The sequence below is a fragment of the Crinia signifera genome, chromosome 3 (assembly GCF_055691185.1).
Source record: "Crinia signifera chromosome 3, ASM5569118v1, whole genome shotgun sequence".
Classification (NCBI taxonomy): domain Eukaryota; kingdom Metazoa; phylum Chordata; class Amphibia; order Anura; family Myobatrachidae; genus Crinia; species Crinia signifera.
The window spans coordinates 233,696,577-233,721,616 of record NC_139219.1 but is presented as its reverse complement, the minus strand read 5'-3'; positions in this window follow the sequence as shown (position 1 = coordinate 233,721,616).

Here is a 25,040-nt window from a genome sequence, read left to right as displayed (position 1 = left end):
ACCCTTAGAAAAAAATCCTGAGAAAATATTTTATTTTAAGCACCTCCATGGCCACACTGCAACCCAGCACAAAGCAGTGTGTGCTGGGCAGAGGAGAAGAGCTGCAGCTGCTGCTGCTGCTGCTGTCACTTAAGGAGAGGGGGCCCGGGGCCCCCACTGGGCCCTTCCATCAGACTTTGGCCTGGGTAATTTGTACCCCCTACCCCTTTCTCTCGGTACCCCTGATAATGCCACACAGTAATGCCCCTAACACATGACACACATTATTAATGTCCTTATATCAATAATGCCCCTTACACATATGTTGCACATTATTAATGCCCTTATACACATGACACACCTAATGTCCATTACACATATGTTGCACATAATTAATGCCCTTATACACATAGGCCCTTATTCAGATCTGATCGCAGTACAAATTTGTTTGGAAAATGGGCAAAACCATGTGCACTGCAGGTGGGGCAGATGTAACATGTGCAGAGAGAGTTAAATTTGGGTGGGGTGTGTTGAAACGTAAAATCTAAATTGCAGTGTAAAAATAATGCAGCCAGTATTTACCCTGCACAGAAACAAAATAACTCACGCAAATCTAACTCTGTCTGCACATGTTACATCTGCCCCACCTGCAGTGCACATGGTTTTGCCCATTTTCCAAACAAATTTGTACTGCGATCAGATCTGAATAAAGGCCATAATGCCTGTTACACATATGTCGCACATTATTAATGCATTTATACATGACACACATAATGCCCCTTACACATATGCCGAACACTATTGCACAACCAACCCACCCCCAGACAGCACTCGCACAGCCGCTAACACTGTGACCTCTGCCTCTGCTTGGATACAGATGTTTCCTCATACATCTTGCCTCAATAAGCCATGCAGCTCCTGGCCAGTTCTGCTAACGTTGGGTGCATTTTTTGCTGAAAATTCGTCTTATTTGCATTGTTATGACCAGCACACACACGGAGCTTCCGATGATTAAAATGATATGTGGCATGCCTATATTCTGTGTGCGACTGTGGCTGTACCTGCATAGAGAATGCTATGTTACAGTGATCTCCATGAATACACTATTTCATATGCAGATACAGGCTGTATCCAAATGCCACTCACACACAGAATATAGGCATGTTGCATATCATTTTAATCAGCAGAAGCTGTTGATGCCCCTAGGCATTCCAAATGCCCTAGGCAATTGCCTAGTTTGCCTATACCTAAGGCCGGCTCTGACACTGGTGCATTGACAGGGTGACCACAAATAATAGAATACTATCAATTGATTTATACCAGCCTAAAGGGATTATTTTCTATTGTAATGTGTTAAAAAAATTACCCTATGACTGGAAAGATCTGTTTATCACTGGAACTTGTACAGAGGCATGGTTTGAGCATTGCATCTTCTCAAGCAAGATATGTCAGATCACCAACTGACCCGGGCTATGGCCTGGGGGGATGGACGCTGGGTCTGCTGAGCGCAAGGTCATAGGTTCGAGTACAGACCAGTGTCTATCCTGTTATTTTTTTTTATTCTTCTTTCTTTACATATATAAATATATATATCTCGCATATTCATGATTTAGGGTCTTGATGATTCTATTTCTTTACATATATAAATATATATCTCGCATATTCATGATTTAGGGTCTTAATGATTCTATTCAGTGTTTTTTTTTTAGTTGTTAGATGGAGAGGAGCAGAGAGCTGGCAGCCAGGGCTCTGCTACCTCCCTGACGCTGGCTCCGCCCACCACTCACAGTGAGCTCCGTGGCTGTGTCAGGAGCTCTTCCCGACAGGCAGCCAGCTTGGTCATGGTGACATATTGCCGGCCTGACAGCGATGCTTAACACTGGTGCATTGACAGGGTGACCACAAATAATAGAATACTATCAATTGATTTATACCAGCCTAAAGGGATTATTTTCTATTGTAATTAGTTAAAAAAAATTACCCTATGACTGGAAAGATCTGTTTATCACTGGAACTTGTACAGAGGCATGGTTTGAGCATTGCATCTTCTCAAGCAAGATATGTCAGATCACCAACTGTCCCGGGCTATGGCCTGGGGGGATGGACGCTGAGCGCAAGGTCATAGGTTAGAGTACAGACCCAGTGTCTATCCTGTTATTTTTTTTTATTCTTCTTTCTTTACATATATAAATATATATCTCGCATATTCATGATTTAGGGTCTTAATGATTCTATTCAGTGGTTTTTTTTTAGTTGTTAGATGGAGAGGAGCAGAGAGCTGGCAGCCAGGGCTCTGCTACCTCCCTGACGCTGGCTCCGCCCACCACTCACAGTGAGCTCTGTGGCTGTGTCAGGAGCTCTTCCCGACAGGCAGCCAGCTTGGTCATGGTGACATATTGCCGGCCTGACAGCGATGCTTAACACTGGTGCATTGACAGGGTGACCACAAATAATAGAATACTATCAATTGATTTATACCAGCCTAAAGGGATTATTTTCTATTGTAATGTGTTAAAAAAAATTACCCTATGACTGGAAAGATCTGTTTATCACTGGAACTTGTACAGAGGCATGGTTTGAGCATTGCATCTTCTCAAGCAAGATATGTCAGATCACCAACTGTCCCGGGCTATGGCCTGGGGGGATGGACGCTGAGCGCAAGGTCATAGGTTTGAGTACAGACCCAGTGTCTATCCTGTTATTTTTTTTTATTCTTCTTTCTTTACATATATAAATATATATCTCGCATATTCATGATTTAGGGTCTTAATGATTCTATTCAGTGTTTTTTTTTTAGTTGTTAGATGGAGAGGAGCAGAGAGCTGGCAGCCAGGGCTCTGCTACCTCCCTGACGCTGGCTCCGCCCACCACTCACAGTGAGCTCCGTGGCTGTGTCAGGAGCTCTTCCCGACAGGCAGCCAGCTTGGTCATGGTGACATATTGCCGGCCTGACAGCGATGCTTAACACTGGTGCATTGACAGGGTGACCACAAATAATAGAATACTATCAATTGATTTATACCAGCCTAAAGGGATTATTTTCTAATGTAATGTGTTAAAAAAAATTACCCTATGACTGGAAAGATCTGTTTATCACTGGAACTTGTACAGAGGCATGGTTTGAGCATTGCATCTTCTCAAGCAAGATATGTCAGATCACCAACTGTCCCGGGCTATGGCCTGGGGGGATGGACGCTGAGCGCAAGGTCATAGGTTTGAGTACAGACCAGTGTCTATCCTGTTATTTTTTATTTATTCTTCTTTCTTTACATATATAAATATATATCTCGCATATTCATGATTTAGGGTCTTGATGATTCTATTCAGTGTTTTTTTTTTAGTTGTTAGATGGAGAGGAGCAGAGAGCTGGCAGCCAGGGCTCTGCTACCTCCCTGACGCTGGCTCCGCCCACCACTCACAGTGAGCTCCGTGGCTGTGTCAGGATCTCTTCCCGACAGGCAGCCAGCTTGGTCATGGTGACATATTGCCGGCCTGACAGTGATGCTTAACACTGGTGCATTGACAGGGTGACCACAAATAATAGAATACTATCAATTGATTTATACCAGCCTAAAGGGATTATTTTCTATTGTAATGTGTTAAAAAAAATTACCCTATGAATGGAAAGATCTGTTTATCACTGGAACTTGTACAGAGGCATGGTTTGAGCATTGCATCTTCTCAAGCAAGATATGTCAGATCACCAACTGACTCGGGCTATGTCCTGGGGGGATGGACGCTGAGCGCAAGGTCATAGGTTTGAGTACAGACCAGTGTCTATCCGGTTATTTTTTTTTATTCTTCTTTCTTTACATATATAAATATTTATCTCGCATATTCATGATTTAGGGTCTTGATGATTCTATTCAGTGTTTTTTTTTTAGTTGTTAGATGGAGAGGAGCAGAGAGCTGGCAGCCAGTGCTCTGCTACCTCCCTGACGCTGGCTCCGCCCACCACTCACAGTGAGCTCCGTGGCTGTGTCAGGAGCTCTTCCCGACAGGCAGCCAGCTTGGTCATGGTGACATATTGCCGGCCTGACAGCGATGCTTAACACTGGTGCATTGACAGGGTGACCACAAATAATAGAATACTATCAATTGATTTATACCAGCCTAAAGGGATTATTTTCTATTGTAATGTGTTAAAAAAAATTACCCTATGACTGGAAAGATCTGTTTATCACTGGAACTTGTACAGAGGCATGGTTTGAGCATTGCATCTTCTCAAGCAAGATATGTCAGATCACCAACTGGCCTGGGGGGATGGACGCTGAGCGCAAGGTCATAGGTTTGAGTACAGACCAGTGTCTATCCTGTTATTTTTTATTTATTCTTCTTTCTTTACATATATAAATATATATCTCGCATATTCATGATTTAGGGTCTTGATGATTCTATTCAGTGTTTTTTTTTTAGTTGTTAGATGGAGAGGAGCAGAGAGCTGGCAGCCAGGGCTCTGCTACCTCCCTGACGCTGGCTCCGCCCACCACTCACAGTGAGCTCCGTGGCTGTGTCAGGATCTCTTCCCGACAGGCAGCCAGCTTGGTCATGGTGACATATTGCCGGCCTGACAGTGATGCTTAACACTGGTGCATTGACAGGGTGACCACAAATAATAGAATACTATCAATTGATTTATACCAGCCTAAAGGGATTATTTTCTATTGTAATGTGTTAAAAAAAATTACCCTATGAATGGAAAGATCTGTTTATCACTGGAACTTGTACAGAGGCATGGTTTGAGCATTGCATCTTCTCAAGCAAGATATGTCAGATCACCAACTGACTCGGGCTATGTCCTGGGGGGATGGACGCTGAGCGCAAGGTTATAGGTTTGAGTACAGACCAGTGTCTATCCGGTTATTTTTTTTTATTCTTCTTTCTTTACATATATAAATATTTATCTCGCATATTCATGATTTAGGGTCTTGATGATTCTATTCAGTGTTTTTTTTTTAGTTGTTAGATGGAGAGGAGCAGAGAGCTGGCAGCCAGTGCTCTGCTACCTCCCTGACGCTGGCTCCGCCCACCACTCACAGTGAGCTCCGTGGCTGTGTCAGGAGCTCTTCCCGACAGGCAGCCAGCTTGGTCATGGTGACATATTGCCGGCCTGACAGCGATGCTTAACACTGGTGCATTGACAGGGTGACCACAAATAATAGAATACTATCAATTGATTTATACCAGCCTAAAGGGATTATTTTCTATTGTAATGTGTTAAAAAAAATTACCCTATGACTGGAAAGATCTGTTTATCACTGGAACTTGTACAGAGGCATGGTTTGAGCATTGCATCTTCTCAAGCAAGATATGTCAGATCACCAACTGTCCCGGGCTATGGCCTGGGGGGATGGACGCTGAGCGCAAGGTCATAGGTTTGAGTACAGACCAGTGTCTATCCTGTTATTTTTTTTTATTCTTCTTTCTTTACATATATAAATATATATCTCGCATATTCATGATTTAGGGTCTTGATGATTCTATTCAGTGTTTTTTTTTTAGTTGTTAGATGGAGAGGAGCAGAGAGCTGGCAGCCAGGGCTCTGCTACCTCCCTGACGCTGGCTCCGCCCACCACTCACAGTGAGCTCCGTGGCTGTGTCAGGAGCTCTTCCCGACAGGCAGCCAGCTTGGTCATGGTGACATATTGCCGGCCTGACAGTGATGCTTAACACTGGTGCATTGACAGGGTGACCACAAATAATAGAATACTATCAATTGATTTATACCAGCCTAAAGGGATTATTTTCTATTGTAATGTGTTAAAAAAAATGACCCTATGACTGGAAAGATCTGTTTATCACTGGAACTTGTACAGAGGCATGGTTTGAGCATTGCATCTTCTCAAGCAAGATATGTCAGATCACCAACTGTCCCGGGCTATGGCCTGGGGGGATGGACGCTGAGCGCAAGGTCATAGGTTTGAGTACAGACCAGTGTCTATCCTGTTATTTTTTTTTATTCTTCTTTCTTTACATATATAAATATATATCTCGCATATTCATGATTTAGGGTCTTGATGATTCTATTCAGTGGTTTTTTTTTAGTTGTTAGATGGAGAGGAGCAGAGAGCTGGCAGCCAGGGCTCTGCTACCTCCCTGACGCTGGCTCCGCCCACCACTCACAGTGAGCTCCGTGGCTGTGTCAGGAGCTCTTCCCGACAGGCAGCCAGCTTGGTCATGGTGACATATTGCCGGCCTGACAGCGATGCTTAACACTGGTGCATTGACAGGGTGACCACAAATAATAGAATACTATCAATTGATTTATACCAGCCTAAAGGGATTATTTTCTATTGTAATGTGTTAAAAAAAATTACCCTATGACTGGAAAGATCTGTTTATCACTGGAACTTGTACAGAGGCATGGTTTGAGCATTGCATCTTCTCAAGCAAGATATGTCAGATCACCAACTGTCCCGGGCTATGGCCTGGGGGGATGGATGCTGAGCGCAAGGTCATAGGTTTGAGTACAGACCAGTGTCTATCCTGTTATTTTTTTTTATTCTTCTTTCTTTACATATATAAATATATATCTCGCATATTCATGATTTAGGGTCTTGATGATTCTATTCAGTGGTTTTTTTTTTAGTTGTTAGATGGAGAGGAGCAGAGAGCTGGCAGCCAGGGCTCTGCTACCTCCCTGACGCTGGCTCCGCCCACCACTCACAGTGAGCTCCGTGGCTGTGTCAGGAGCTCTTCCCGACAGGCAGCCAGCTTGGTCATGGTGACATATTGCCGGCCTGACAGTGATGCTTAACACTGGTGCATTGACAGGGTGACCACAAATAATAGAATACTATCAATTGATTTATACCAGCCTAAAGGGATTATTTTCTATTGTAATGTGTTAAAAAAAATTACCCTATGACTGGAAAGATCTGTTTATCACTGGAACTTGTACAGAGGCATGGTTTGAGCATTGCATCTTCTCAAGCAAGATATGTCAGATCACTAACTGACCCGGGCTATGGCCTGGGGGGATGGACGCTGAGCGCAAGGTCATAGGTTTGAGTACAGACCAGTGTCTATCCGGTTATTTTTTTTTATTCTTCTTTCTTTACATATATAAATATATATCTCGCATATTCATGATTTAGGGTCTTGATGATTCTATTCAGTGTTTTTTTTTTAGTTGTTAGATGGAGAGGAGCAGAGAGCTGGCAGCCAGGGCTCTGCTACCTCCCTGACGCTGGCTCCGCCCACCACTCACAGTGAGCTCCGTGGCTGTGTCAGGAGCTCTTCCCGACAGGCAGCCAGCTTGGTCATGGTGACATATTGCCTGCCTGACAGCGATGCTTAACACTGGTGCATTGACAGGGTGACCACAAATAATAGAATACTATCAATTGATTTATACCAGCCTAAAGGGATTATTTTCTACTGTAATGTGTTAAAAAAAATTACCCTATGACTGGAAAGATCTGTTTATCACTGGAACTTGTACAGAGGCATGGTTTGAGCATTGCATCTTCTCAAGCAAGATATGTCAGAATACCAACTGACCCGGGCTATGGCCTGGGGGGATGGACGCTGGGTCTGCTGAGCGCAAGGCCATAGGTTTGAGTACAGACCAGTGTCTATCCTGTTATTTTTTTTTTATTCTTCTTTCTTTACATATATAAATATATATCTCGCATATTCATGATTTAGGGTCTTGATGATTCTATTCAGTGTTTTTTTTTTTAGTTGTTAGATGGAGAGGAGCAGAGAGCTGGCAGCCAGGGCTCTGCTACCTCCCTGACGCTGGCTCCGCCCACCACTCACAGTGAGCTCCGTGGCTGTGTCAGGAGCTCTTCCCGACAGGCAGCCAGCTTGGTCATGGTGACATATTGCCTGCCTGACAGCGATGCTTAACACTGGTGCATTGACAGGGTGACCACAAATAATAGAATACTATCAATTGATTTATACCAGCCTAAAGGGATTATTTTCTATTGTAATGTGTTAAAAAAAATTACCCTATGACTGGAAAGATCTGTTTATCACTGGAACTTGTACAGAGGCATGGTTTGAGCATTGCATCTTCTCAAGCAAGATATGTCAGATCACCAACTGACTCGGGCAATGGCCTGGGGGGATGGACGCTGGGTCTGCTGAGCGCAAGGTCATAGGTTCGAGTACAGACCAGTGTCTATCCTGTTATTTTTTTTTATTCTTCTTTCTTTACATATATAAATATATATCTCGCATATACATGATTTAGGGTCTTGATGATTCTATTCAGTGTTTTTTTTTTTAGTTGTTAGATGGAGAGGAGCAGAGAGCTGGCAGCCAGGGCTCTGCTACCTCCCTGACGCTGGCTCCGCCCACCACTCACAGTGAGCTCCGTGGCTGTGTCAGGAGCTCTTCCCGACAGGCAGCCAGCTTGGTCATGGTGACATATTGCCTGCCTGACAGCGATGCTTAACACTGGTGCATTGACAGGGTGACCACAAATAATAGAATACTATCAATTGATTTATACCAGCCTAAAGGGATTATTTTCTATTGTAATGTGTTAAAAAAAATTACCCTATGACTGGAAAGATCTGTTTATCACTGGAACTTGTACAGAGGCATGGTTTGAGCATTGCATCTTCTCAAGCAAGATATGTCAGATCACCAACTGACCCGGGCTATGGCCTGGGGGGATGGACGCTGAGCGCAAGGTCATAGGTTTGAGTGCAGACCAGTGTCTATCCTGTTATTTTTTTTTATTCTTCTTTCTTTACATATATAAATATATATCTCGCATATTCATGATTTAGGGTCTTGATGATTCTATTCAGTGTTTTTTTTTTAGTTGTTAGATGGAGAGGAGCAGAGAGCTGGCAGCCAGGGCTCTGCTACCTCCCTGACGCTGGCTCCGCCCACCACTCACAGTGAGCTCCGTGGCTGTGTCAGGAGCTCTTCCCGACAGGCAGCCAGCTTGGTCATGGTGACATATTGCCGGCCTGACAGTGATGCTTAACACTGGTGCATTGACAGGGTGACCACAAATAATAGAATACTATCAATTGATTTATACCAGCCTAAAGGGATTATTTTCTATTGTAATGTGTTAAAAAAAATTACCCTATGACTGGAAAGATCTGTTTATCACTGGAACTTGTACAGAGGCATGGTTTGAGCATTGCATCTTCTCAAGCAAGATATGTCAGATCACCAACTGACTCGGGCAATGGCCTGGGGGGATGGACGCTGGGTCTGCTGAGCGCAAGGTCATAGGTTCGAGTACAGACCAGTGTCTATCCTGTTATTTTTTTTTATTCTTCTTTCTTTACATATATAAATATATATCTCGCATATTCATGATTTAGGGTCTTGATGATTCTATTCAGTGTTTTTTTTTTTAGTTGTTAGATGGAGAGGAGCAGAGAGCTGGCAGCCAGGGCTCTGCTACCTCCCTGACGCTGGCTCCGCCCACCACTCACAGTGAGCTCCGTGGCTGTGTCAGGAGCTCTTCCCGACAGGCAGCCAGCTTGGTCATGGTGACATATTGCCTGCCTGACAGCGATGCTTAACACTGGTGCATTGACAGGGTGACCACAAATAATAGAATACTATCAATTGATTTATACCAGCCTAAAGGGATTATTTTCTATTGTAATGTGTTAAAAAAAATTACCCTATGACTGGAAAGATCTGTTTATCACTGGAACTTGTACAGAGGCATGGTTTGAGCATTGCATCTTCTCAAGCAAGATATGTCAGATCACCAACTGACTCGGGCAATGGCCTGGGGGGATGGACGCTGGGTCTGCTGAGCGCAAGGTCATAGGTTCGAGTACAGACCAGTGTCTATCCTGTTATTTTTTTTTATTCTTCTTTCTTTACATATATAAATATATATCTCGCATATACATGATTTAGGGTCTTGATGATTCTATTCAGTGTTTTTTTTTTTAGTTGTTAGATGGAGAGGAGCAGAGAGCTGGCAGCCAGGGCTCTGCTACCTCCCTGACGCTGGCTCCGCCCACCACTCACAGTGAGCTCCGTGGCTGTGTCAGGAGCTCTTCCCGACAGGCAGCCAGCTTGGTCATGGTGACATATTGCCTGCCTGACAGCGATGCTTAACACTGGTGCATTGACAGGGTGACCACAAATAATAGAATACTATCAATTGATTTATACCAGCCTAAAGGGATTATTTTCTATTGTAATGTGTTAAAAAAAATTACCCTATGACTGGAAAGATCTGTTTATCACTAGAACTTGTACAGAGGCATGGTTTGAGCATTGCATCTTCTCAAGCAAGATATGTCAGATCACCAACTGACCCGGGCTATGGCCTGGGGGGATGGACGCTGAGCGCAAGGTCATAGGTTTGAGTACAGACCAGTGTCTATCCTGTTATTTTTTTTTATTCTTCTTTCTTTACATATATAAATATATATCTCGCATATTCATGAATTAGGGTCTTGATGATTCTATTCAGTGTTTTTTTTTTAGTTGTTAGATGGAGAGGAGCAGAGAGCTGGCAGCCAGGGCTCTGCTACCTCCCTGACGCTGGCTCCGCCCACCACTCACAGTGAGCTCCGTGGCTGTGTCAGGAGCTCTTCCCGACAGGCAGCCAGCTTGGTCATGGTGACATATTGCCGGCCTGACAGCGATGCTTAACACTGGTGCATTGACAGGGTGACCACAAATAATAGAATACTATCAATTGATTTATACCAGCCTAAAGGGATTATTTTCTATTGTAATGTGTTAAAAAAAATTACCCTATGACTGGAAAGATCTGTTTATCACTGGAACTTGTACAGAGGCATGGTTTGAGCATTGCATCTTCTCAAGCAAGATATGTCAGAACACCAACTGACCCAGGCTATGGCCTGGGGGGATGGACGCTGGGTCTGCTGAGCGCAAGGCCATAGGTTCGAGTACAGACCAGTGTCTATCCTGTTATTTTTTTTTATTCTTCTTTCTTTACATATATAAATATATATCTCGCATATTCATGATTTAGGGTCTTGATGATTCTATTCAGTGTTTTTTTTTTAGTTGTTAGATGGAGAGGAGCAGAGAGCTGGCAGCCAGGGCTCTGCTACCTCCCTGACGCTGGCTCCGCCCACCACTCACAGTGAGCTCCGTGGCTGTGTCAGGAGCTCTTCCCGACAGGCAGCCAGCTTGGTCATGGTGACATATTGCCTGCCTGACAGCGATGCTTAACACTGGTGCATTGACAGGGTGACCACAAATAATAGAATACTATCAATTGATTTATACCAGCCTAAAGGGATTATTTTCTATTGTAATGTGTTAAAAAAAATTACCCTATGACTGGAAAGATCTGTTTATCACTAGAACTTGTACAGAGGCATGGTTTGAGCATTGCATCTTCTCAAGCAAGATATGTCAGATCACCAACTGATCCGGGCTATGGCCTGGGGGGATGGACGCTGAGCGCAAGGTCATAGGTTTGAGTACAGACCAGTGTCTATCCTGTTATTTTTTTTTATTCTTCTTTCTTTACATATATAAATATATATCTCGCATATTCATGATTTAGGGTCTTAATGATTCTATTCAGTGTTTTTTTTTTAGTTGTTAGATGGAGAGGAGCAGAGAGCTGGCAGCCAGGGCTCTGCTACCTCCCTGACGCTGGCTCAGCCCACCACTCACAGTGAGCTCCGTGGCTGTGTCAGGAGCTCTTCCCGACAGGCAGCCAGCTTGGTCATGGTGACATATTGCCGGCCTGACAGCGATGCTTAACACTGGTGCATTGACAGGGTGACCACAAATAATAGAATACTATCAATTGATTTATACCAGCCTAAAGGGATTATTTTCTATTGTAATGTGTTAAAAAAAATTACCCTATGACTGGAAAGATCTGTTTATCACTAGAACTTGTACAGAGGCATGGTTTGAGCATTGCATCTTCTCAAGCAAGAAATGTCAGATCACCAACTGACCCGGGCTATGGCCTGGGGGGATGGACGCTGAGCGCAAGGTCATAGGTTTGAGTACAGACCAGTGTCTATCCTGTTATTTTTTTTTATTCTTCTTTCTTTACATATATAAATATATATCTCGCATATTCATGATTTAGGGTCTTGATGATTCTATTCAGTGTTTTTTTTTTTAGTTGTTAGATGGAGAGGAGCAGAGAGCTGGCAGCCAGGGCTCTGCTACCTCCCTGACGCTGGCTCCGCCCACCACTCACAGTGAGCTCCGTGGCTGTGTCAGGAGCTCTTCCCGACAGGCAGCCAGCTTGGTCATGGTGACATATTGCCTGCCTGACAGCGATGCTTAACACTGGTGCATTGACAGGGTGACCACAAATAATAGAATACTATCAATTGATTTATACCAGCCTAAAGGGATTATTTTCTATTGTAATGTGTTAAAAAAAATTACCCTATGACTGGAAAGATCTGTTTATCACTGGAACTTGTACAGAGGCATGGTTTGAGCATTGCATCTTCTCAAGCAAGATATGTCAGATCACCAACTGACCCGGGCTATGGCCTGGGGGGATGGACGCTGAGCGCAAGGTCATAGGTTTGAGTACAGACCAGTGTCTATCCTGTTATTTTTTTTTATTCTTCTTTCTTTACATATATAAATATATATCTCGCATATTCATGAATTAGGGTCTTGATGATTCTATTCAGTGTTTTTTTTTTAGTTGTTAGATGGAGAGGAGCAGAGAGCTGGCAGCCAGGGCTCTGCTACCTCCCTGACGCTGGCTCCGCCCACCACTCACAGTGAGCTCCGTGGCTGTGTCAGGAGCTCTTCCCGACAGGCAGCCAGCTTGGTCATGGTGACATATTGCCGGCCTGACAGCGATGCTTAACACTGGTGCATTGACAGGGTGACCACAAATAATAGAATACTATCAATTGATTTATACCAGCCTAAAGGGATTATTTTCTATTGTAATGTGTTAAAAAAAATTACCCTATGACTGGAAAGATCTGTTTATCACTGGAACTTGTACAGAGGCATGGTTTGAGCATTGCATCTTCTCAAGCAAGATATGTCAGAACACCAACTGACCCGGGCTATGGCCTGGGGGGGTGGACGCTGGGTCTGCTGAGCGCAAGGCCATAGGTTCGAGTACAGACCAGTGTCTATCCTGTTATTTTTTTTTTTATTCTTCTTTCTTTACATATATACATATATATCTCGCATATTCATGATTTAGGGTCTTGATGATTCTATTCAGTGTTTTTTTTTTTAGTTGTTAGATGGAGAGGAGCAGAGAGCTGGCAGCCAGGGCTCTGCTACCTCCCTGACGCTGGCTCCGCCCACCACTCACAGTGAGCTCCGTGGCTGTGTCAGGAGCTCTTCCCGACAGGCAGCCAGCTTGGTCATGGTGACATATTGCCTGCCTGACAGCGATGCTTAACACTGGTGCATTGACAGGGTGACCACAAATAATAGAATACTATCAATTGATTTATACCAGCCTAAAGGGATTATTTTCTATTGTAATGTGTTAAAAAAAATTACCCAATGACTGGAAAGATCTGTTTATCACTGGAACTTGTACAGAGGCATGGTTTGAGCATTGCATCTTCTCAAGCAAGATATGTCAGAACACCAACTGACCCGGGCTATGGCCTGGGGGGATGGACGCTGGGTCTGCTGAGCGCAAGGCCATAGGTTCGAGTACAGACCAGTGTCTATCCTGTTATTTTTTTTTTATTCTTCTTTCTTTACATATATAAATATATATCTCGCATATTCATGATTTAGGGTCTTGATGATTCTATTCAGTGTTTTTTTTTTTAGTTGTTAGATGGAGAGGAGCAGAGAGCTGGCAGCCAGGGCTCTGCTACCTCCCTGACGCTGGCTCCGCCCACCACTCACAGTGAGCTCCGTGGCTGTGTCAGGAGCTCTTCCCGACAGGCAGCCAGCTTGGTCATGGTGACATATTGCCTGCCTGACAGCGATGCTTAACACTGGTGCATTGACAGGGTGACCACAAATAATAGAATACTATCAATTGATTTATACCAGCCTAAAGGGATTATTTTCTATTGTAATGTGTTAAAAAAAATTACCCTATGACTGGAAAGATCTGTTTATCACTGGAACTTGTACAGAGGCATGGTTTGAGCATTGCATCTTCTCAAGCAAGATATGTCAGTTCACCAACTGCCCTGGGCTATGGCCTGGGGGGATGGACGCTGGGTCTGCTGAGCGCAAAGTCATAGGTTTGAGTACAGACCAGTGTCTATCCTGTTATTTTTTTTTATTCTTCTTTCTTTACATATATAAATATATATCTCGCATATTCATGATTTAGGGTCTTGATGATTCTATTCAGTGTTTTTTTTTTAGTTGTTAGATGGAGAGGAGCAGAGAGCTGGCAGCCAGGGCTCTGCTACCTCCCTGACGCTGGCTCCGCCCACCACTCACAGTGAGCTCCGTTGCTGTGTCAGGAGCTCTTCCCGACAGGCAGCCAGCTTGGTCATGGTGACATATTGCCTGCCTGACAGCGATGCTTAACACTGGTGCATTGACAGGGTGACCACAAATAATAGAATACTATCAATTGATTTATACCAGCCTAAAGGGATTATTTTCTATTGTAATGTGTTAAAAAAAATTACCCTATGACTGGAAAGATCTGTTTATCACTGGAACTTGTACAGAGGCATGGTTTGAGCATTGCATCTTCTCAAGCAAGATATGTCAGATCACCAACTGACCCAGGCTATGGCCTGGGGGGATGGACGCTGAGCGCAAGGTCATAGGTTTGAGTACAGACCAGTGTCTATCCTGTTATTTTTTTTTATTCTTCTTTCTTTACATATATAAATATATATCTCGCATATTCATGATTTAGGGTCTTGATGATTCTATTCAGTGTTTTTTTTTTAGTTGTTAGATGGAGAGGAGCAGAGAGCTGGCAGCCAGGGCTCTGCTACCTCCCTGACGCTGGCTCCGCCCACCACTCACAGTGAGCTCCGTGGCTGTGTTAGGAGCTCTTCCCGACAGGCAGCCAGCTTGGTCATGGTGACATATTGCCGGCCTGACAGCGATGCTTAACACTGGTGCATTGACAGGGTGACCACAAATAATAGAATACTATCAATTGATTTATACCAGCCTAAAGGGATTATTTTCTATTGTAATGTGTTAAAAAAAATTACCCTATGACTGGAAAGATCTGTTTATCACTGGAACTTGTACAGAGGCATGGTTTGAGCATTGCATCTTCTCAAGCACGATATGTCAGATCACCAACTGACCCAGGCTATGGCCTGGGGGGAAGGACGCTGGGTCTGCTGAGCGCAAGGTCATAGGTTCGAGTACAGACCAGTGTCTATCCTGTTATTTTTTTTTATTCTTCTTTCTTTACATATATAAATATATATCTCGCATATTCATGATTTAGGGTCTTGATGATTCTATTCAGTGTTTTTTTTTTTAGTTGTTAGATGGAGAGGAGCAGAGAGCTGGCAGCCAGGGCTCTGCTACCTCCCTGACGCTGGCTCCGCCCACCACTCACAGTGAGCTCCGTGGCTGTGTCAGGAGCTCTTCCCGACAGGCAGCCAGCTTGGTCATGGTGACATATTGCCTGCCTGACAGCGATGCTTAACACTGGTGCATTGACAGGGTGACCACAAATAATAGAATACTATCAATTGATTTATACCAGCCTAAAGGGATTATTTTCTATTGTAATGTGTTAAAAAAAAATTACCCTATGACTGGAAAGATCTGTTTATCACTGGAACTTGTACAGAGGCATGGTTTGAGCATTGCATCTTCTCAAGCAAGATATGTCAGATCACCAACTGACCCGGGCTATGGCCTGGGGGGATGGACGCTGAGCGCAAGGTCATAGGTTTGAGTACAGACCAGTGTCTATCCTGTTATTTTTTTTTATTCTTCTTTCTTTACATATATAAATATATATCTCGCATATTCATGATTTAGGGTCTTAATGATTCTATTCAGTGTTTTTTTTTTTAGTTGTTAGATGGAGAGGAGCAGAGAGCTGGCAGCCAGGGCTCTGCTACCTCCCTGACGCTGGCTCCGCCCACCACTCACAGTGAGCTCCGTGGCTGTGTCAGGAGCTCTTCCCGACAGGCAGCCAGCTTGGTCATGGTGACATATTGCCGGCCTGACAGCGATGCTTAACACTGGTGCATTGACAGGGTGACCACAAATAATAGAATACTATCAATTGATTTATACCAGCCTAAAGGGATTATTTTCTATTGTAATGTGTTAAAAAAAATTACCCTATGACTGGAAAGATCTGTTTATCACTGGAACTTGTACAGAGGCATGGTTTGAGCATTGCATCTTCTCAAGCAAGATATGTCAGATCACCAACTGACCCAGGCTATGGCCTGGGGGGATGGACGCTGAGCGCAAGGTCATAGGTTTGAGTACAGACCAGTGTCTATCCTGTTATTTTTTTTTATTCTTCTTTCTTTACATATATAAATATATATCTCGCATATTCATGATTTAGGGTCTTGATGATTCTATTCAGTGTTTTTTTTTTAGTTGTTAGATGGAGAGGAGCAAAGAGCTGGCAGCCAGGGCTCTGCTACCTCCCTGACGCTGGCTCCGCCCACCACTCACAGTGAGCTCCGTGGCTGTGTCAGGAGCTCTTCCCGACAGGCAGCCAGCTTGGTCATGGTGACATATTGCCTGCCTGACAGCGATGCTTAACACTGGTGCATTGACAGGGTGACCACAAATAATAGAATACTATCAATTGATTTATACCAGCCTAAAGGGATTATTTTCTATTGTAATGTGTTAAAAAAAATTACCCTATGACTGGAAAGATCTGTTTATCACTGGAACTTGTACAGAGGCATGGTTTGAGCATTGCATCTTCTCAAGCAAGATATGTCAGACCACCAACTGACCTGGGCTATGGCCTGGGGGGATGGACGCTGGGTCTGCTGAGCGCAAGGTCATAGGTTCGAGTACAGACCAGTGTCTATCCTGTTATTTTTTTTTATTCTTCTTTCTTTACATATATAAATATATATCTCGCATATTCATGATTTAGGGTCTTGATGATTCTATTCAGTGTTTTTTTTTTTAGTTGTTAGATGGAGAGGAGCAGAGAGCTGGCAGCCAGGGCTCTGCTACCTCCCTGACGCTGGCTCCGCCCACCACTCACAGTGAGCTCCGTGGCTGTGTCAGGAGCTCTTCCCGACAGGCAGCCAGCTTGGTCATGGTGACATATTGCCTGCCTGACAGCGATGCTTAACACTGGTGCATTGACAGGGTGACCACAAATAATAGAATACTATCAATTGATTTATACCAGCCTAAAGGGATTATTTTCTATTGTAATGTGTTAAAAAAAATTACCCTATGACTGGAAAGATCTGTTTATCACTAGAACTTGTACAGAGGCATGGTTTGAGCATTGCATCTTCTCAAGCAAGATATGTCAGATCACCAACTGATCCGGGCTATGGCCTGGGGGGATGGACGCTGAGCGCAAGGTCATAGGTTTGAGTACAGACCAGTGTCTATCCTGTTATTTTTTTTTATTCTTCTTTCTTTACATATATAAATATATATCTCGCATATTCATGATTTAGGGTCTTAATGATTCTATTCAGTGTTTTTTTTTTAGTTGTTAGATGGAGAGGAGCAGAGAGCTGGCAGCCAGGGCTCTGCTACCTCCCTGACGCTGGCTCAGCCCACCACTCACAGTGAGCTCCGTGGCTGTGTCAGGAGCTCTTCCCGACAGGCAGCCAGCTTGGTCATGGTGACATATTGCCGGCCTGACAGCGATGCTTAACACTGGTGCATTGACAGGGTGACCACAAATAATAGAATACTATCAATTGATTTATACCAGCCTAAAGGGATTATTTTCTATTGTAATGTGTTAAAAAAAATTACCCTATGACTGGAAAGATCTGTTTATCACTAGAACTTGTACAGAGGCATGGTTTGAGCATTGCATCTTCTCAAGCAAGAAATGTCAGATCACCAACTGACCCGGGCTATGGCCTGGGGGGATGGACGCTGAGCGCAAGGTCATAGGTTTGAGTACAGACCAGTGTCTATCCTGTTATTTTTTTTTATTCTTCTTTCTTTACATATATAAATATATATCTCGCATATTCATGATTTAGGGTCTTGATGATTCTATTCAGTGTTTTTTTTTTTAGTTGTTAGATGGAGAGGAGCAGAGAGCTGGCAGCCAGGGCTCTGCTACCTCCCTGACGCTGGCTCCGCCCACCACTCACAGTGAGCTCCGTGGCTGTGTCAGGAGCTCTTCCCGACAGGCAGCCAGCTTGGTCATGGTGACATATTGCCTGCCTGACAGCGATGCTTAACACTGGTGCATTGACAGGGTGACCACAAATAATAGAATACTATCAATTGATTTATACCAGCCTAAAGGGATTATTTTCTATTGTAATGTGTTAAAAAAAATTACCCTATGACTGGAAAGATCTGTTTATCACTGGAACTTGTACAGAGGCATGGTTTGAGCATTGCATCTTCTCAAGCAAGATATGTCAGATCACCAACTGACCCGGGCTATGGCCTGGGGGGATGGACGCTGAGCGCAAGGTCATAGGTTTGAGTACAGACCAGTGTCTATCCTGTTATTTTTTTTTATTCTTCTTTCTTTACATATATAAATATATATCTCGCATATTCATGAATTAGGGTCTTGATGATTCTATTCAGTGTTTTTTTTTTAGTTGTTAGATGGAGAGGAGCAGAGAGCTGGCAGCCAGGGCTCTGCTACCTCCCTGACGCTGGCTCCGCCCACCACTCACAGTGAGCTCCGTGGCTGTGTCAGGAGCTCTTCCCGACAGGCAGCCAGCTTGGTCATGGTGACATATTGCCGGCCTGACAGCGATGCTTAACACTGGTGCATTGACAGGGTGACCACAAATAATAGAATACTATCAATTGATTTATACCAGCCTAAAGGGATTATTTTCTATTGTAATGTGTTAAAAAAAATTACCCTATGACTGGAAAGATCTGTTTATCACTGGAACTTGTACAGAGGCATGGTTTGAGCATTGCATCTTCTCAAGCAAGATATGTCAGAACACCAACTGACCCGGGCTATGGCCTGGGGGGGTGGACGCTGGGTCTGCTGAGCGCAAGGCCATAGGTTCGAGTACAGACCAGTGTCTATCCTGTTATTTTTTTTTTTATTCTTCTTTCTTTACATATATACATATATATCTCGCATATTCATGATTTAGGGTCTTGATGATTCTATTCAGTGTTTTTTTTTTTAGTTGTTAGATGGAGAGGAGCAGAGAGCTGGCAGCCAGGGCTCTGCTACCTCCCTGACGCTGGCTCCGCCCACCACTCACAGTGAGCTCCGTGGCTGTGTCAGGAGCTCTTCCCGACAGGCAGCCAGCTTGGTCATGGTGACATATTGCCTGCCTGACAGCGATGCTTAACACTGGTGCATTGACAGGGTGACCACAAATAATAGAATACTATCAATTGATTTATACCAGCCTAAAGGGATTATTTTCTATTGTAATGTGTTAAAAAAAATTACCCAATGACTGGAAAGATCTGTTTATCACTGGAACTTGTACAGAGGCATGGTTTGAGCATTGCATCTTCTCAAGCAAGATATGTCAGAACACCAACTGACCCGGGCTATGGCCTGGGGGGATGGACGCTGGGTCTGCTGAGCGCAAGGCCATAGGTTCGAGTACAGACCAGTGTCTATCCTGTTATTTTTTTTTTATTCTTCTTTCTTTACATATATAAATATATATCTCGCATATTCATGATTTAGGGTCTTGATGATTCTATTCAGTGTTTTTTTTTTTAGTTGTTAGATGGAGAGGAGCAGAGAGCTGGCAGCCAGGGCTCTGCTACCTCCCTGACGCTGGCTCCGCCCACCACTCACAGTGAGCTCCGTGGCTGTGTCAGGAGCTCTTCCCGACAGGCAGCCAGCTTGGTCATGGTGACATATTGCCTGCCTGACAGCGATGCTTAACACTGGTGCATTGACAGGGTGACCACAAATAATAGAATACTATCAATTGATTTATACCAGCCTAAAGGGATTATTTTCTATTGTAATGTGTTAAAAAAAATTACCCTATGACTGGAAAGATCTGTTTATCACTGGAACTTGTACAGAGGCATGGTTTGAGCATTGCATCTTCTCAAGCAAGATATGTCAGACCACCAACTGACCTGGGCTATGGCCTGGGGGGATGGACGCTGGGTCTGCTGAGCGCAAGGTCATAGGTTCGAGTACAGACCAGTGTCTATCCTGTTATTTTTTTTTATTCTTCTTTCTTTACATATATAAATATATATCTCGCATATTCATGATTTAGGGTCTTGATGATTCTATTCAGTGTTTTTTTTTTTAGTTGTTAGATGGAGAGGAGCAGAGAGCTGGCAGCCAGGGCTCTGCTACCTCCCTGACGCTGGCTCCGCCCACCACTCACAGTGAGCTCCGTGGCTGTGTCAGGAGCTCTTCCCGACAGGCAGCCAGCTTGGTCATGGTGACATATTGCCTGCCTGACAGCGATGCTTAACACTGGTGCATTGACAGGGTGACCACAAATAATAGAATACTATCAATTGATTTATACCAGCCTAAAGGGATTATTTTCTATTGTAATGTGTTAAAAAAAATTACCCTATGACTGGAAAGATCTGTTTATCACTAGAACTTGTACAGAGGCATGGTTTGAGCATTGCATCTTCTCAAGCAAGATATGTCAGATCACCAACTGATCCGGGCTATGGCCTGGGGGGATGGACGCTGAGCGCAAGGTCATAGGTTTGAGTACAGACCAGTGTCTATCCTGTTATTTTTTTTTATTCTTCTTTCTTTACATATATAAATATATATCTCGCATATTCATGATTTAGGGTCTTAATGATTCTATTCAGTGTTTTTTTTTTAGTTGTTAGATGGAGAGGAGCAGAGAGCTGGCAGCCAGGGCTCTGCTACCTCCCTGACGCTGGCTCAGCCCACCACTCACAGTGAGCTCCGTGGCTGTGTCAGGAGCTCTTCCCGACAGGCAGCCAGCTTGGTCATGGTGACATATTGCCGGCCTGACAGCGATGCTTAACACTGGTGCATTGACAGGGTGACCACAAATAATAGAATACTATCAATTGATTTATACCAGCCTAAAGGGATTATTTTCTATTGTAATGTGTTAAAAAAAATTACCCTATGACTGGAAAGATCTGTTTATCACTAGAACTTGTACAGAGGCATGGTTTGAGCATTGCATCTTCTCAAGCAAGAAATGTCAGATCACCAACTGACCCGGGCTATGGCCTGGGGGGATGGACGCTGAGCGCAAGGTCATAGGTTTGAGTACAGACCAGTGTCTATCCTGTTATTTTTTTTTATTCTTCTTTCTTTACATATATAAATATATATCTCGCATATTCATGATTTAGGGTCTTGATGATTCTATTCAGTGTTTTTTTTTTTAGTTGTTAGATGGAGAGGAGCAGAGAGCTGGCAGCCAGGGCTCTGCTACCTCCCTGACGCTGGCTCCGCCCACCACTCACAGTGAGCTCCGTGGCTGTGTCAGGAGCTCTTCCCGACAGGCAGCCAGCTTGGTCATGGTGACATATTGCCTGCCTGACAGCGATGCTTAACACTGGTGCATTGACAGGGTGACCACAAATAATAGAATACTATCAATTGATTTATACCAGCCTAAAGGGATTATTTTCTATTGTAATGTGTTAAAAAAAATTACCCTATGACTGGAAAGATCTGTTTATCACTGGAACTTGTACAGAGGCATGGTTTGAGCATTGCATCTTCTCAAGCAAGATATGTCAGATCACCAACTGACCCGGGCTATGGCCTGGGGGGATGGACGCTGAGCGCAAGGTCATAGGTTTGAGTACAGACCAGTGTCTATCCTGTTATTTTTTTTTATTCTTCTTTCTTTACATATATAAATATATATCTCGCATATTCATGAATTAGGGTCTTGATGATTCTATTCAGTGTTTTTTTTTTAGTTGTTAGATGGAGAGGAGCAGAGAGCTGGCAGCCAGGGCTCTGCTACCTCCCTGACGCTGGCTCCGCCCACCACTCACAGTGAGCTCCGTGGCTGTGTCAGGAGCTCTTCCCGACAGGCAGCCAGCTTGGTCATGGTGACATATTGCCGGCCTGACAGCGATGCTTAACACTGGTGCATTGACAGGGTGACCACAAATAATAGAATACTATCAATTGATTTATACCAGCCTAAAGGGATTATTTTCTATTGTAATGTGTTAAAAAAAATTACCCTATGACTGGAAAGATCTGTTTATCACTGGAACTTGTACAGAGGCATGGTTTGAGCATTGCATCTTCTCAAGCAAGATATGTCAGAACACCAACTGACCCGGGCTATGGCCTGGGGGGGTGGACGCTGGGTCTGCTGAGCGCAAGGCCATAGGTTCGAGTACAGACCAGTGTCTATCCTGTTATTTTTTTTTTTATTCTTCTTTCTTTACATATATACATATATATCTCGCATATTCATGATTTAGGGTCTTGATGATTCTATTCAGTGTTTTTTTTTTTAGTTGTTAGATGGAGAGGAGCAGAGAGCTGGCAGCCAGGGCTCTGCTACCTCCCTGACGCTGGCTCCGCCCACCACTCACAGTGAGCTCCGTGGCTGTGTCAGGAGCTCTTCCCGACAGGCAGCCAGCTTGGTCATGGTGACATATTGCCTGCCTGACAGCGATGCTTAACACTGGTGCATTGACAGGGTGACCACAAATAATAGAATACTATCAATTGATTTATACCAGCCTAAAGGGATTATTTTCTATTGTAATGTGTTAAAAAAAATTACCCAATGACTGGAAAGATCTGTTTATCACTGGAACTTGTACAGAGGCATGGTTTGAGCATTGCATCTTCTCAAGCAAGATATGTCAGAACACCAACTGACCCGGGCTATGGCCTGGGGGGATGGACGCTGGGTCTGCTGAGCGCAAGGCCATAGGTTCGAGTACAGACCAGTGTCTATCCTGTTATTTTTTTTTTATTCTTCTTTCTTTACATATATAAATATATATCTCGCATATTCATGATTTAGGGTCTTGATGATTCTATTCAGTGTTTTTTTTTTTAGTTGTTAGATGGAGAGGAGCAGAGAGCTGGCAGCCAGGGCTCTGCTACCTCCCTGACGCTGGCTCCGCCCACCACTCACAGTGAGCTCCGTGGCTGTGTCAGGAGCTCTTCCCGACAGGCAGCCAGCTTGGTCATGGTGACATATTGCCTGCCTGACAGCGATGCTTAACACTGGTGCATTGACAGGGTGACCACAAATAATAGAATACTATCAATTGATTTATACCAGCCTAAAGGGATTATTTTCTATTGTAATGTGTTAAAAAAAATTACCCTATGACTGGAAAGATCTGTTTATCACTGGAACTTGTACAGAGGCATGGTTTGAGCATTGCATCTTCTCAAGCAAGATATGTCAGTTCACCAACTGCCCTGGGCTATGGCCTGGGGGGATGGACGCTGGGTCTGCTGAGCGCAAAGTCATAGGTTTGAGTACAGACCAGTGTCTATCCTGTTATTTTTTTTTATTCTTCTTTCTTTACATATATAAATATATATCTCGCATATTCATGATTTAGGGTCTTGATGATTCTATTCAGTGTTTTTTTTTTAGTTGTTAGATGGAGAGGAGCAGAGAGCTGGCAGCCAGGGCTCTGCTACCTCCCTGACGCTGGCTCCGCCCACCACTCACAGTGAGCTCCGTTGCTGTGTCAGGAGCTCTTCCCGACAGGCAGCCAGCTTGGTCATGGTGACATATTGCCTGCCTGACAGCGATGCTTAACACTGGTGCATTGACAGGGTGACCACAAATAATAGAATACTATCAATTGATTTATACCAGCCTAAAGGGATTATTTTCTATTGTAATGTGTTAAAAAAAATTACCCTATGACTGGAAAGATCTGTTTATCACTGGAACTTGTACAGAGGCATGGTTTGAGCATTGCATCTTCTCAAGCAAGATATGTCAGATCACCAACTGACCCAGGCTATGGCCTGGGGGGATGGACGCTGAGCGCAAGGTCATAGGTTTGAGTACAGACCAGTGTCTATCCTGTTATTTTTTTTTATTCTTCTTTCTTTACATATATAAATATATATCTCGCATATTCATGATTTAGGGTCTTGATGATTCTATTCAGTGTTTTTTTTTTAGTTGTTAGATGGAGAGGAGCAGAGAGCTGGCAGCCAGGGCTCTGCTACCTCCCTGACGCTGGCTCCGCCCACCACTCACAGTGAGCTCCGTGGCTGTGTTAGGAGCTCTTCCCGACAGGCAGCCAGCTTGGTCATGGTGACATATTGCCGGCCTGACAGCGATGCTTAACACTGGTGCATTGACAGGGTGACCACAAATAATAGAATACTATCAATTGATTTATACCAGCCTAAAGGGATTATTTTCTATTGTAATGTGTTAAAAAAAATTACCCTATGACTGGAAAGATCTGTTTATCACTGGAACTTGTACAGAGGCATGGTTTGAGCATTGCATCTTCTCAAGCACGATATGTCAGATCACCAACTGACCCAGGCTATGGCCTGGGGGGAAGGACGCTGGGTCTGCTGAGCGCAAGGTCATAGGTTCGAGTACAGACCAGTGTCTATCCTGTTATTTTTTTTTATTCTTCTTTCTTTACATATATAAATATATATCTCGCATATTCATGATTTAGGGTCTTGATGATTCTATTCAGTGTTTTTTTTTTTAGTTGTTAGATGGAGAGGAGCAGAGAGCTGGCAGCCAGGGCTCTGCTACCTCCCTGACGCTGGCTCCGCCCACCACTCACAGTGAGCTCTGTGGCTGTGTCAGGAGCTCTTCCCGACAGGCAGCCAGCTTGGTCATGGTGACATATTGCCTGCCTGACAGCGATGCTTAACACTGGTGCATTGACAGGGTGACCACAAATAATAGAATACTATCAATTGATTTATACCAGCCTAAAGGGATTATTTTCTATTGTAATGTGTTAAAAAAAAATTACCCTATGACTGGAAAGATCTGTTTATCACTGGAACTTGTACAGAGGCATGGTTTGAGCATTGCATCTTCTCAAGCAAGATATGTCAGATCACCAACTGA